This window comes from Gavialis gangeticus, unplaced genomic scaffold, assembly GCF_001723915.1.
Source record: "Gavialis gangeticus isolate Ggan-Ray unplaced genomic scaffold, GavGan_comp1, whole genome shotgun sequence".
Taxonomy (NCBI): domain Eukaryota; kingdom Metazoa; phylum Chordata; order Crocodylia; family Gavialidae; genus Gavialis; species Gavialis gangeticus.
In genome coordinates, this window is record NW_017728993.1 from 25,820,864 (window position 1) to 25,831,734 (window position 10,871).

Here is a 10,871-nt window from a genome sequence, read left to right on the forward strand (position 1 = left end):
TCGCATCTAGTCCAACCTCCTGCTCCAAGCAGGACCAGCCCCAACTCCATCATCCCAGACACGGCTTGGTCTACCCCGGTCTTCAAAACCTCCAAGGATGGAGACTCCTCCACCTCTCTGGGGAGCCTGTTCCAGTGCTTCACCACCCTCCTAGTGAGAGAGTTTTCCTAGTATCTAACCTCAACTTCCCTTGCTGCAACCTGAGCCCATTGCTTCTTGTCCTGTCGTCTGCCCCTACTAAGAACAGCCTGGCTGCACCCTCTTTGCAGCCCCCCAGCAGTGAGCTGAAGGCTGCTATTCAGTCCCCCTCGGTCTTCTCTTCTGCAGATTAAATAAGCCCAGTTCCCTCCGCCTCTCCTCACCAGTCATGTCCCCCAGCCCCCAACTATTTTTGTTGCCCTCCACTGGACTCTCTCCAATGTGTCCACATCCTTTCTGGAGTGGGGGGGCCACAGCTGGACACGACTCCAGATGTGGCCTTACCACTGCCGAACAGAGGGGAAGTTACTGCACAGTCTTCTAGTGCTTGTGTATGCAAGTACTAAATGAGTGCTCAGTAACGACTGCGCATTCGGCATCTCATGTAGACGTGGCCTCTGAATCATAGCCCTACCCTCCAGCGTATGTACTACTTCCCCCAGCTTGGTGTCATCTGCAGACTTGCTGAGGGAGCATCCGTCCCATCTTCCAGGTCGTTGATGAAGACATTGAACAAAATCGGCCCCACAACCAACCCTGGGGCACTGCACTTGATACCGGCTGCCAACTAGACATCGGTTCCTGCCCTCTGAGCACAACGATCCAGCCAGTTTTCTGTCCACCTTACAGTTTATTCATCCAGCCCGTACTTCCTTATCTTGCCTGCGCGAATGCCGTGGGCGAACGTATCAAAACCCTTGCTGAACTCAAGGTATATCACGTCCTTTGCCTCCGCGTTGGTATGGAGCTGTGCCCTCTTCTCACTGTGGGGCCAGATCATGCCCCACGTCCCCTTCCCTGGGGGAGCTGGTTCAAGGGCAGCTCATGTTCCCTTCTCTTCTCTACCCCATGGGGCTGGGCCATGCCCCTTCCCTCTGTCCAGCCAGGTTGATGCCAGGGCATATCCTCTTCCTCCATGGCTGGAATGGGTCTGGGCTGCAGCCACGTGGGGCCCTGCTCTGCTCGCCCCAGGCGCTGGATTGAGGCCACCAACATGGGTCCAGCCCAGGGAGGGATAAAGCACTGTCCATCTGGCCCATGGGCCAAAAAGGTTGAGCACTGCTGTGCTGTATCATCTGGGCTCCATGGGAGCCCAGGAACTAGAGGCCCCTTTGCCCACTGGCATGCACAAAGCTCATATCTGAGAAATACATGAGGTCCTGGGTCTGGGTCAGGCACTTCTTAAAGTAGCTGGGTTTTTAATGTGTACCTTTCTCTTAGTGTACAGAATCATGCCCACAAGAAGAAATCCACCGTAGGAAGAAGTGCAAGTGCTTGCATTAGGGCACCTGGATTTAGTAACCAGAGTTGGCTGCAAACTTCCTCACCATGAAATCACCTTGTTACCAGTTCTCTTGAAATCCATTTTTCCCTAGAGGCCTGGGACACCGAAAACAGAGCAAATAAAACCCGTTATTTGCATAACAGCTTCAGAAACAGATTGATTTTGGCTTCTGGTTGAGTAGTAGGACATATCTCTCTTGATATCTCTGCTGATGAAATGCCCAGGCAAGACAAACCTGCCGTTGCATGAGCTGAAACAACACAGGTGGGCTTTCCAAGCCAGAGGCATGAGGAAGGTGGGTTTTCTTCCATCCCTTCTCCTGGCTCCTGTTCATAAACCAGACCGCTTGTAGGAACCAGGGGTATCTCTCCGGGCAGCTCGCTTTTGTGGGAGATGACATTGGCCTACTGCTTAGAGAGGAGATGGGAGACAGCTGGTCTATGCCCCCTGGCAGGAAATAATGGGAAGAAATGCAAGCCTTGTCTAAGCAAGCGCTCAAAGCCGTCAGGGATGCGCGCCCGTTGTGTTGTAATAAGTGATGGGAGCCCACGCTCTGCAGTGAAGATCCTGTGCTCGGTGAGGCAGGATCTGCTCCCTGGAGTTATTTCTCACCTCCCGAGGCCAGTTCTCTGGCTCTTTCCTGAGCTGAATCTGGACTTTTATGGAGCCTGCAATGTCTGCCTCCCTACCCCCGCGTCGGCCAAGGAGACGTTCTCAGGAACCAAGCAAGTTTGATTCTTCCTTTCACCATTTCCTCCCCACTTCCCCTTGATTCATTGTCTTCGCAAGTCCCAAAGTGTCCTGAATTTTGGGTTTGGGTTGCATGCTTTTGTGGTAAGAGCCTTCGAAGGCTTGGCAAGGGGTCCCTCTCCCCAGCCGAGAGAAGGGCCTGTTCACTAAGGGTCTCTACTTGCACAGGCCCGTGAGGGACTCGCTGTATTTTAATCCGTACCTTCCTTTGGATGGATCCTTTGACGTGCGTCTTGACCCGTTGGTGGTTTGTGCTGGCTGGTCCTGCAAGGAAGAGGCGTTGCAGGATGGATGCTAAGCAGTTTCTTGACTCAGGTTCTCCTCCCTTCTGGCTGCATGTTTTATGCGATCATTATTTCATCATTATGATTGTGATTTTACTCTGTGAGGGGCTTTCCTAGGGAAAGGCCAACGCTGTGGGCAACTGGTAGTCCAGGTGGATGGGAGAGCTCTGTTGTGTGCGGGTGTGTAGCATCTTTCCCAGGTGCAGCCCAATTCAGGTACTGGTTGTGACCACTCCACACACCCACGGCACAGCAGAGTGGGCTTAATTACCGTATTGCCAGCGTCACTGGTTTCTAGGTGTGTGGAGAACAATAGCATTTTTTTTTTTTTACATGCTTTTGGTTTCCTGGGAAAATTTCCACTGGTGTACGTGGGAAGCAGGCTGCTCGGTGCAATACTGAAGGCTTGACAAGAGTGTGAAAGAGAGGGGAGCTTTGTGAGTTCCCACATCCATTAACTACCCCTCCTGCCCCTTCAAACGCATCTGTTGTCCTGCAGGATTTTGAGTGTGGGGCAATGTAAAACTCTGGCAATGCCTTGGCATCTGGATGGGAGTTCAGGACCCCCACAAAGGTCCCAGTTGAGAGGTCTTTGGTGGAAAAGATGCTCCCTTATCACCATCTTGGCAGCTGAAAAGAATTCATCTGAACTCCAAATTTTCCACGGGAACATCTTGCTGATGGGATCTCCTCTCCCAGCTTTTCAGTTGGTTTCACTCAATGCTCCTGAGTGCAAAGATAAAGATGCATCGTCTTCTCCAGCTGAGATAAATTATAATAGAGCAACTCGGAAGAGCCTTTTGGAGTAAAAAAAATAGCTCCAGCGTCTTGCTCAACTCCAGCCACGTCCTTGGGTTGAACTCGGCCACTTTTGAGCAGGCTGAGGGCAGGGGATGAAAATTGCTCTTGGCTTGAAATTCAGGAAGGGAGGTGGAGAAGGTGCTGGGCTACTCTTCACCTCTTGGTGCCACTTAGCAAAGTTACCTGCTCAGCGTACTGGAGGGGGTGGGAGCAAGCTATGTTGCACCCTGCTCTTGGGTATTGTATCCATCCAGCTTCTAACCAGCCTGTGTAAAGCAATAAAACCCCCCAAAAACTTCCTAACTTGTTTTGATTTTTATGGCGGTGTCTACTTACAGAGGGGCTGGTATTTCTGGAGATAGAATACAGCAGCCGACAGCTTTCCATTGCCAGGGTTTGGGAAAGGAAGGGCAGGGAGCAACATTACACAGGTATAATAAAGTCTCCATGGCTAGCGCAGATCGCCTCTCAGGTCAGGTAGTTTGAAACTAAAGTATGACCTGATACTTAATCCGGTGTTAAGGAGACCACCGTCTCTTTGTGTGGAAAACTTGAGAGAGACAGGGCAAGGTTTCACTTATTCTTTGTTTCGTGGATGTTACTCATGAGTCTTCCTCCCCTCTCCAACCCCAGTCCAGGGGATGATAATATACAGAAGCCAACTCTGTGTTGAGAGGAAGGACATGATTGTTCACATAACGCCCTGAGCTGTATTTTGACAAGCTGAGGACCATGGACCTGGACGTCTTCTCCTGTCTCGTATCCAGAATCTGCGACAGTTGAATATTCGCCTTCTGTCCAGTTGTGCCAGGTTCCCTGTGGCTCCCTTGGCCCGTGCTGCAACTTGTGTCCCATCCCCTTTGAGTTACCGGTGGCTGGTGCAGGTCCCAATCTGCAGGTGCTGCCTTCATCCTCCCGCTCTGCTGGAGAGTCCTGTTCTGTGGTTAAATCCTGCAGTCCGGTTATCCCCATCCTGTCCTTGGTGCTTTTTATGAGGGTTACATTAAAAAGCGGAAGCATTGGGTTTCGTTCATCATTTGCCGCTTGCTAACCTGGCAGCATTAAGAGCTTGTTAACGCATCTGGGGCACCAATAAGCAAAGACACGCTAAATTTTGCCCAGCACAGCAGGTCTTTTATTGGTTTCTTCAGAGGTGCAAAGTGCCTTCAACACACTTTTAACCATGATGAGTAGGTACCGCCTGGGTGTATTCTGCCGTAGTTCCATATAAGCTTCCTGTGATGGGATTAACCTATGTGTTGACCCGAACCAAGCTTCAAAACACTGCCTGCTCCAGCTGTGGGGAAGAAGTACTCTTCATTTTCTTCCCAACTTGTAGAGAAATGGTTCTAACCATGTACCAGCAAGAAAAGCATGGATATCTAGTGTACGAGAGAGAGCGAGAGCACAAATGTGATATTGCAGCTCCAAGAAATGTATTCATTTTGTGTGTCACGAAAGGCCAGGAATAACAGGATGGAGTTAAGAAAAGGACGACGTGTCGGTCATCTTCAGTTTGATTTGCCAGGCTCGGGAACAGTCCCCTGAAAGAAAGAAAGGAAATCCAATTATTTGGTCCATAACCCTAGAACAGACAAAAAATGGAGGGCAACTTCTAGCTATGAATCCTGCCCTACGGGGTTGGGGGAATGGGAAAGACATATATCATCTCCAATTTCTGTGCACGGCCTCGATAGCAATGGGTTTATGATATGGTTTTGTCCAGACTCCTCTGCTGTTTTCCCTACCTACAGTCCATTCCATTAAAATAAATGTTACCTGGAGATAGGACTTGGTACAAGTTCTTGGTACAAGATTGAAAGCTGTAAAATCCTTATAACTAACTTCATCAACGTGCGAGACCCCGAGCAGAAGTGCGATGGCTTGAGCGCAGCCCGTTCTGTGCATCAGCTGATCCCTGCAGATTTATTAGATGTTTTTTAAATGGATTTGAAATAACTGGATTTAGTGTTTCTGGCAAAGCCTTAAACCATCTCGCTTTTCAGCCAACTTGCATAAACGTGCCAGTCATGTGCCGCAGCGTATCGGCCAACTCAGTAAATGGTTTTATTTATGGCTGAAACAGCTAAGCCAAAGCGTATAAATCCAGAAAAGAATATAAACTCCATTGTGGAAATAATAAACTTTTAAATTCGTGGAATTTCTAATGTTCCACTAATGACTAAAAAATCTGTTTAACGGCCCCTGAGTGATATTTAGTTGAAAAGCAGAAACCCAAAGTTGTCTTAATGCACCAGCGAGATTTTTAGTGTTCCTTTCTGTGCTGGCACTGCAGTCCTCTCGCTGAACGATGGAAACTTGACCTTCCTCGCCGTGCTCCTGCAGGAACCAGATACGATTCCGAATTGTGGATTTGTCTTTTCTTTGGGCCAGCGTCCAGGCTAAGTTGGAGTCCTGCACTTCGATACTGCACAGCATTGGCTTAGCAGGATGATCGGTTTTGATCAGGATGATCAGTGTGTGTAGCACTGGTGCAGGCTGGGGACCCATGGGCTAGGCAGCAGCTCTGCAGAAACGGCCCTGGGGGGACAGGGGACAAGAAGCTGAACAGGAGCCAGCAGTGCACCCGTGATGCCAAAAAGGGTACCGACATCCTGGGCTGCATTGATAGGAGCATTGCCATCGGGTCAAGGGCAGTGATGCTTCCCCTCTGTTCAGCACTGGCGAGGCCACATCTGGAGTCCTGTGTCCAGTTGTGGGCCCCCCACTCTGGAAAGGATGTGGACACATTGGAGAGAGTCCAGTGTAGGGCAGTGGCAATGGATGGGGGGCTGGGGGACAGGACTGGTGAGGAGAGGCTGAGGGAACTGGGCTGATTGAGCGTGGACAAGAGAAGACCGAGGGGGATTGAATAGCAGCCTTCACCTCCCTGCAGGGGGGCTGCAAAGAGGACGGAGCTGGACTGGTCTCAGGGGGGGCAGATGACAGGACAAGGAGCAATGGGCTGAAGCTGCAGCAAGGGAAATTTGGGTTGGATATTGGGAAAAACTCTCTCAGTAGGAGGGTGGTGTAGCACTGGACCAGGCTCCCCAGAGAGGTGGTGGAGTCTTCATCCCTGGAGGTGTTTAAGACCTCAGTAGACAAAACCGTGTCTGGGATGATGGAGCTGGGGCTGGTCCTGCTTGGAGCAGGGGGTTGGACTACATGTGACCTCCTGAGCTCCCTTCAACCCTCATTTTCTAGGCTTCTACATCTTGGGCCCCAAAAACTTAGGTGCAAGAATCGACAGATGTCAGTGCAGAAATTGAGAGTTGATACGGGCCAGGGAAGGTGAGGGCCGTGCTTTGACTTTTGGACTGGGGGTAGTCTTTCAAGGAGAGAGAGGCTTCTCCCCACAGTACCGCTGGAGTTGGAACTGATACTTGGGTCAGTTCTGAATGATGCGAATCCATGGTGGACCCAAAAAAGTAGGAAGGTTTCATCTGTCTAATGGAGATTTCTTCCTGCAGCCACTGGGAGAAAAAACTGACCCAAACCGCGTGTTGGTGCAGGAGCTGGGGTGTTCCAGAGCCGTGGTGATTCCCCCCTCAGCTCACTGTGCTCATTGGGGTGGAGGCAGGAGCACCCCTGAAATACCTTATGCTTGTAAGAGGAGTTTCTTTCAAAGGTAGGCGCTTGATCCAGTCTTCCTCCCTTTTGTGGATAACACTAATGCAGTCTCAGGGTGACACCAGGTCTTCTTGTACAAGGATTGCTCCTTGAGGAAGGATGGGATGGGGCCACGTAGGAATGACTTCACGTCTTTACAACCTTCTGCGCTTGCCCGGAGCACGTTGCCTTTCCAGCCAGGCCATTGCAAGCAAAGTCCTTGCTCCTAGCACCTGTGAATACTGGATTCATTTGCAGACCTCACACCCCTAAGGTAGGACATGGCCTTCTTGATGAGACTTGCCGGAGGCTGCAAGGGAGAGAGGAACCGCGGGGTGGGGGGAAACCCTGCTCAGACCCAGGTCACTCTCCCTGCTGCTGTGTGATGCAAGACAGACCCGCGGTCTGACCCAGCCCATGGTAGCTCTCATGTTCTTATATTTTGGAAAGGCCAAATGACGAACCCAAAATATTTTCCCTTTTGCCCAAACTGTTCTGAATCAGTTCCCTTCTTTTAAGACCACTCCCAACTCCCCCCAAATTTTCAGTCACTAATTTTCGGGGAAAAGGTGCGTGTGGTATATGAGCACGTAAGGTGTTTTACTGCCACAATGCTGCTGTTGCCCAGTCTGGCATGGACATGGCTGCAACTGGAGTTAGACCGTGTCCAGGGTGGCATGTGTGGTCTGTGGGGGCTCACAGTTGCCCAACCAGAGCTGTTCTTTGCCAGCTTGGATCAGTCTGGCATTTTGTAACTGTTGTTTCCCATTGGAGATCTTGTCTCTCAAAATCAGGCCCCTCGCTTTCTTTTTAGGGGCTCTGCACTGCTAAGCAAATTTGCAGTTTCTTTGGGTCCCTGGTGATTGACATGGTGTTTGAGCACTGCATTCGAAGCTAATACTTCTTGCAGATGCTGAGATAAGTATCTGTAAATCTTTGCATTTACCGTTATCCCCAATTTTCTTGTGCAATGCCTGCTGTCACTGTCTAATGGTATTTATCCTGCATGTAATCTGATTGGAAAATAAGGCTTTGAAACAGAAAGGAAAATACCCATTTCAGGTGGTGTTAGAAATGTCAGCTCTGGGGGCTTAAACAGTCTGGATTTCCTTTAGCACAAGGGGCACTTATTTTTGTTTTCAGCACCCCCATTGTTAGTTAAAGCTGCTTATTTGAGTCCAGATGAGTTAGAAAGACATCCTGTGCCTCAAGATGCTGATCTCTTTGCCTGGGGCGTCAGTCTTGGCTGTGAAAGGAGTTAGGTTTTGTAACTTGTGGCTTGGACTTCAAAGGTGCATGCAGAGAACTGTGTCCTGTCCGTAGGAAGGACTGAACCGCTGTTGTTAATACATTGAGCACCGATTTCACCTTCCCCCTCCAAGGCTCCCGTAAAGACTTTCCAGGTGTTAAGTCAGGCCCTGGGTGCTTTGCAGGAAGGTGCTCAAGTTGCTCCAACAAGAGTTACCTGTGACACGTGCATGGTTAAAGGATGGGTTTGCACCGAGGTGGTCTGGGGTGTCTATGAAAGACTGAGCTCATTGTCCCCATGGCTGGGCAGTCCCCAGTTGGCCATCGCTCCTGCTCCTTGCATGGCAGCCTCTCCCTCCCCGCAAGCTTGGTCTTCTCTGAGTCCGTGTGCCGACGTGTGCCAGGATAACCATGCGGGCCAGGCCCTAATGCCTTCCACAGGCCACAGCCTCAGGGAGGCACGGAGCCTGCTGTTCCCCTGATGGGGGCAGAGAAATGTGGAAGGACTTGCTGTGGGGGACTCCCGTTGGGACCCAAGGCCCAGGGTTGAAGGACTCCTGAAGCTTCCCAGTCCATCGGGCTGGCAGGGTGAGGTCTCTCCCATGGCCCACGCGGGAGTGAGGTTGCCAGCATTGTGGCCAGCAGCATTGTGGCTTCCCTAGCTCAAACGTCCAGCTGCCCATTCACAGCTGGGGCCACAAAGGATAGCGCCTGGAGCGGAACTGGAACTCGCACCTCTGGAGCTATAGCAAGACGCCTGAACCACTGTGTCCAGGGCGGAGCAGAGCCCCAGGCCCCCGGCTTCTGTTTTCCAGTGCTGAGATCTTCCCCGGCCCCTTGCACAAATTGGAGATTGTCTCTACTGTCGTGGGGATATGAAAGGCGGTTCTTTCCAGCTGGTTTTTGTTTCCACACAGACCGGGAACTGCTTTTACGGCTCTGTGTGCCAGGGGTGGGGCTGGGGAGGACTTGATTTTCAGAGCAGAGTTTGCACGATTCGTGTTGCAAGCGATGGGTCTGGAACGGGCCCTGCTGGAAACCAGGCCAGGCAGCACTGCCCTGCTGGGATTTCCACCCACCTCCTGCGTCTGTCTCCCCAGGGTCGGGTCTGCCCAGGGCAGCTTCGGTCCTCTCCCAGAGATGGATATTGGTCTCTTTTTTGAGCAGGGTTTGATTAACAACCAACCAGCCTCTGCCTGCCTAGGGGACAGAGCTCTTTCTAGAAGAGCGTGCGTGTGTGTTTAGCCTGGTAATATCGTCAGGTTTGCTTCTTTTTTTTTTCCCCATTTGGCTTGATATCCAGGCTCAGACACAATCCAGTGTCCGCTGCCTCCACAGTCCAGTCCAAGTACTTGCACTTTAAGGTTTTGGCCTGGTCCCTGAAGGCTTGAGCAAGTCATTCCACTCCGCCTGCGGGTGGTTGATTTAAAGCTGGTGGTTGTGGACTGAGAGGGGATAAGGAGGGACTGGAAGAAGGCGATTTAGCAAGAGCGGAGCTGCCCGCCTCAATGTGAGCGTCTCACGAAGGGGCTTTGGCGCAGCCAGGAATCCCAGGACGTTTCAGCTCTGCCTTGATGGCAGCTGGGAGCCAGCTGTGGACCTCTCTGTAGTGCAGCTTCCTCTTCCCATTAGAAGCATTTGAACTCCTTGGCCCTGACAAAGCGAAGCTAAGTGCATTACTGCGGTCTCCTGCAGGGAGACCGGCACGCTGAAGCAGCTCAAGCCTCTTGGGTTGAACCCTTCCGGTGTCTGCTTTAATGGAAAAGGGTGTTGGGGAGGGGGAGATGCGCGTGTGGGATGCAGCAGGTTGTGTCTGCTGCGCCGTTACATGCAGGGGCATCCGAGCCGAGAGCTACAGAGCAACAGGTAGTGGAGTAAGGGGCAGAACAGCAGGTTGAGGGTTAAAAAAAACCCTTGACCTTGCATATGCGGACTCAGCTGATGCACGCTGCTCCAGGAGGCTCTCCGGTGCTGACACTTTGGGTCCTGGGGCTTCAGGCTCCTGCTCACCATCAGGATGCTAATCAATGGGTTTTGGGAAGTCGAGGCAGTTTGAAGGGCTCTGCAGCTTCCTGTGCTGGGATTTCCATTTTGAGCCTTGTCCATATTTAAAGCTGCAAGCTCCCCTGCTCCCTGTTTGGATGGGTGCTGCTAGGGAAACCCCTCTGGCAGTAGTCCCTTTGCTTTGCCTGAACACACGGGAACGCCAGCACGTACCGGGAGCTTGGCATCAGTCACCTGTTGGCAGCACATACAACATTACAAACATTTTTTATCTCAGTCTGGCTCTCATTATGCCCTGAGGACCAGGGCTGCACTGGGGGGGGGCGAGGACTTTTTACAATGAGAGGGGATGAGAACATTGTTCTTGCCCCTGGGAAATAATTCCTCGCCCTTCTCTCCACTTTGTGCGAGTTTAAATGTTTCGGACTAGAGAAAAGCAATCTGGACACATGGTAGAGGTGATATCTTGTATTAGACCAACTAGATTTTTGCAAAAAAATACTTTAATTGCAAGCTTTCAGGCACAAACACCCTTCTTCAGGCATAGGAGAAAAGATCGTAATGAAAGTTCATATTTCATAAGAGAGTTGAAGGTGTGGTAAAGTCTCCTGTTTGGAAAAGTTCATTTTATATACAGATTAGGCTCAGAGAAATATGGCTCAGACCAAGACAGCTACAACCTGGATACCTGA

At 51.1% G+C, this 10,871-nt stretch overlaps 1 protein-coding gene and 1 long non-coding RNA gene across 2 annotated transcripts in view; one reads left to right on the forward strand and one right to left on the reverse strand.

Moving 5' to 3' along the window:
* ZSWIM5 (zinc finger SWIM-type containing 5) overlaps window positions 1-10,871 on the forward strand; it is a gene marked incomplete at its 5' end in the record, with an annotated part of 149,394 nt that overhangs the window by 50,667 nt on the left and 87,856 nt on the right. The window lies entirely within an intron of this gene.
* Window positions 3,704-10,871, reverse strand: part of LOC109286731 — a 19,269-nt gene continuing 12,101 nt past the window's right edge. Inside the window, exon 2 of the long non-coding RNA XR_002094663.1 lies at window positions 3,704-4,862. This is a non-coding gene — a long non-coding RNA (uncharacterized LOC109286731). The remainder of the gene's footprint in view (window positions 4,863-10,871) is intronic.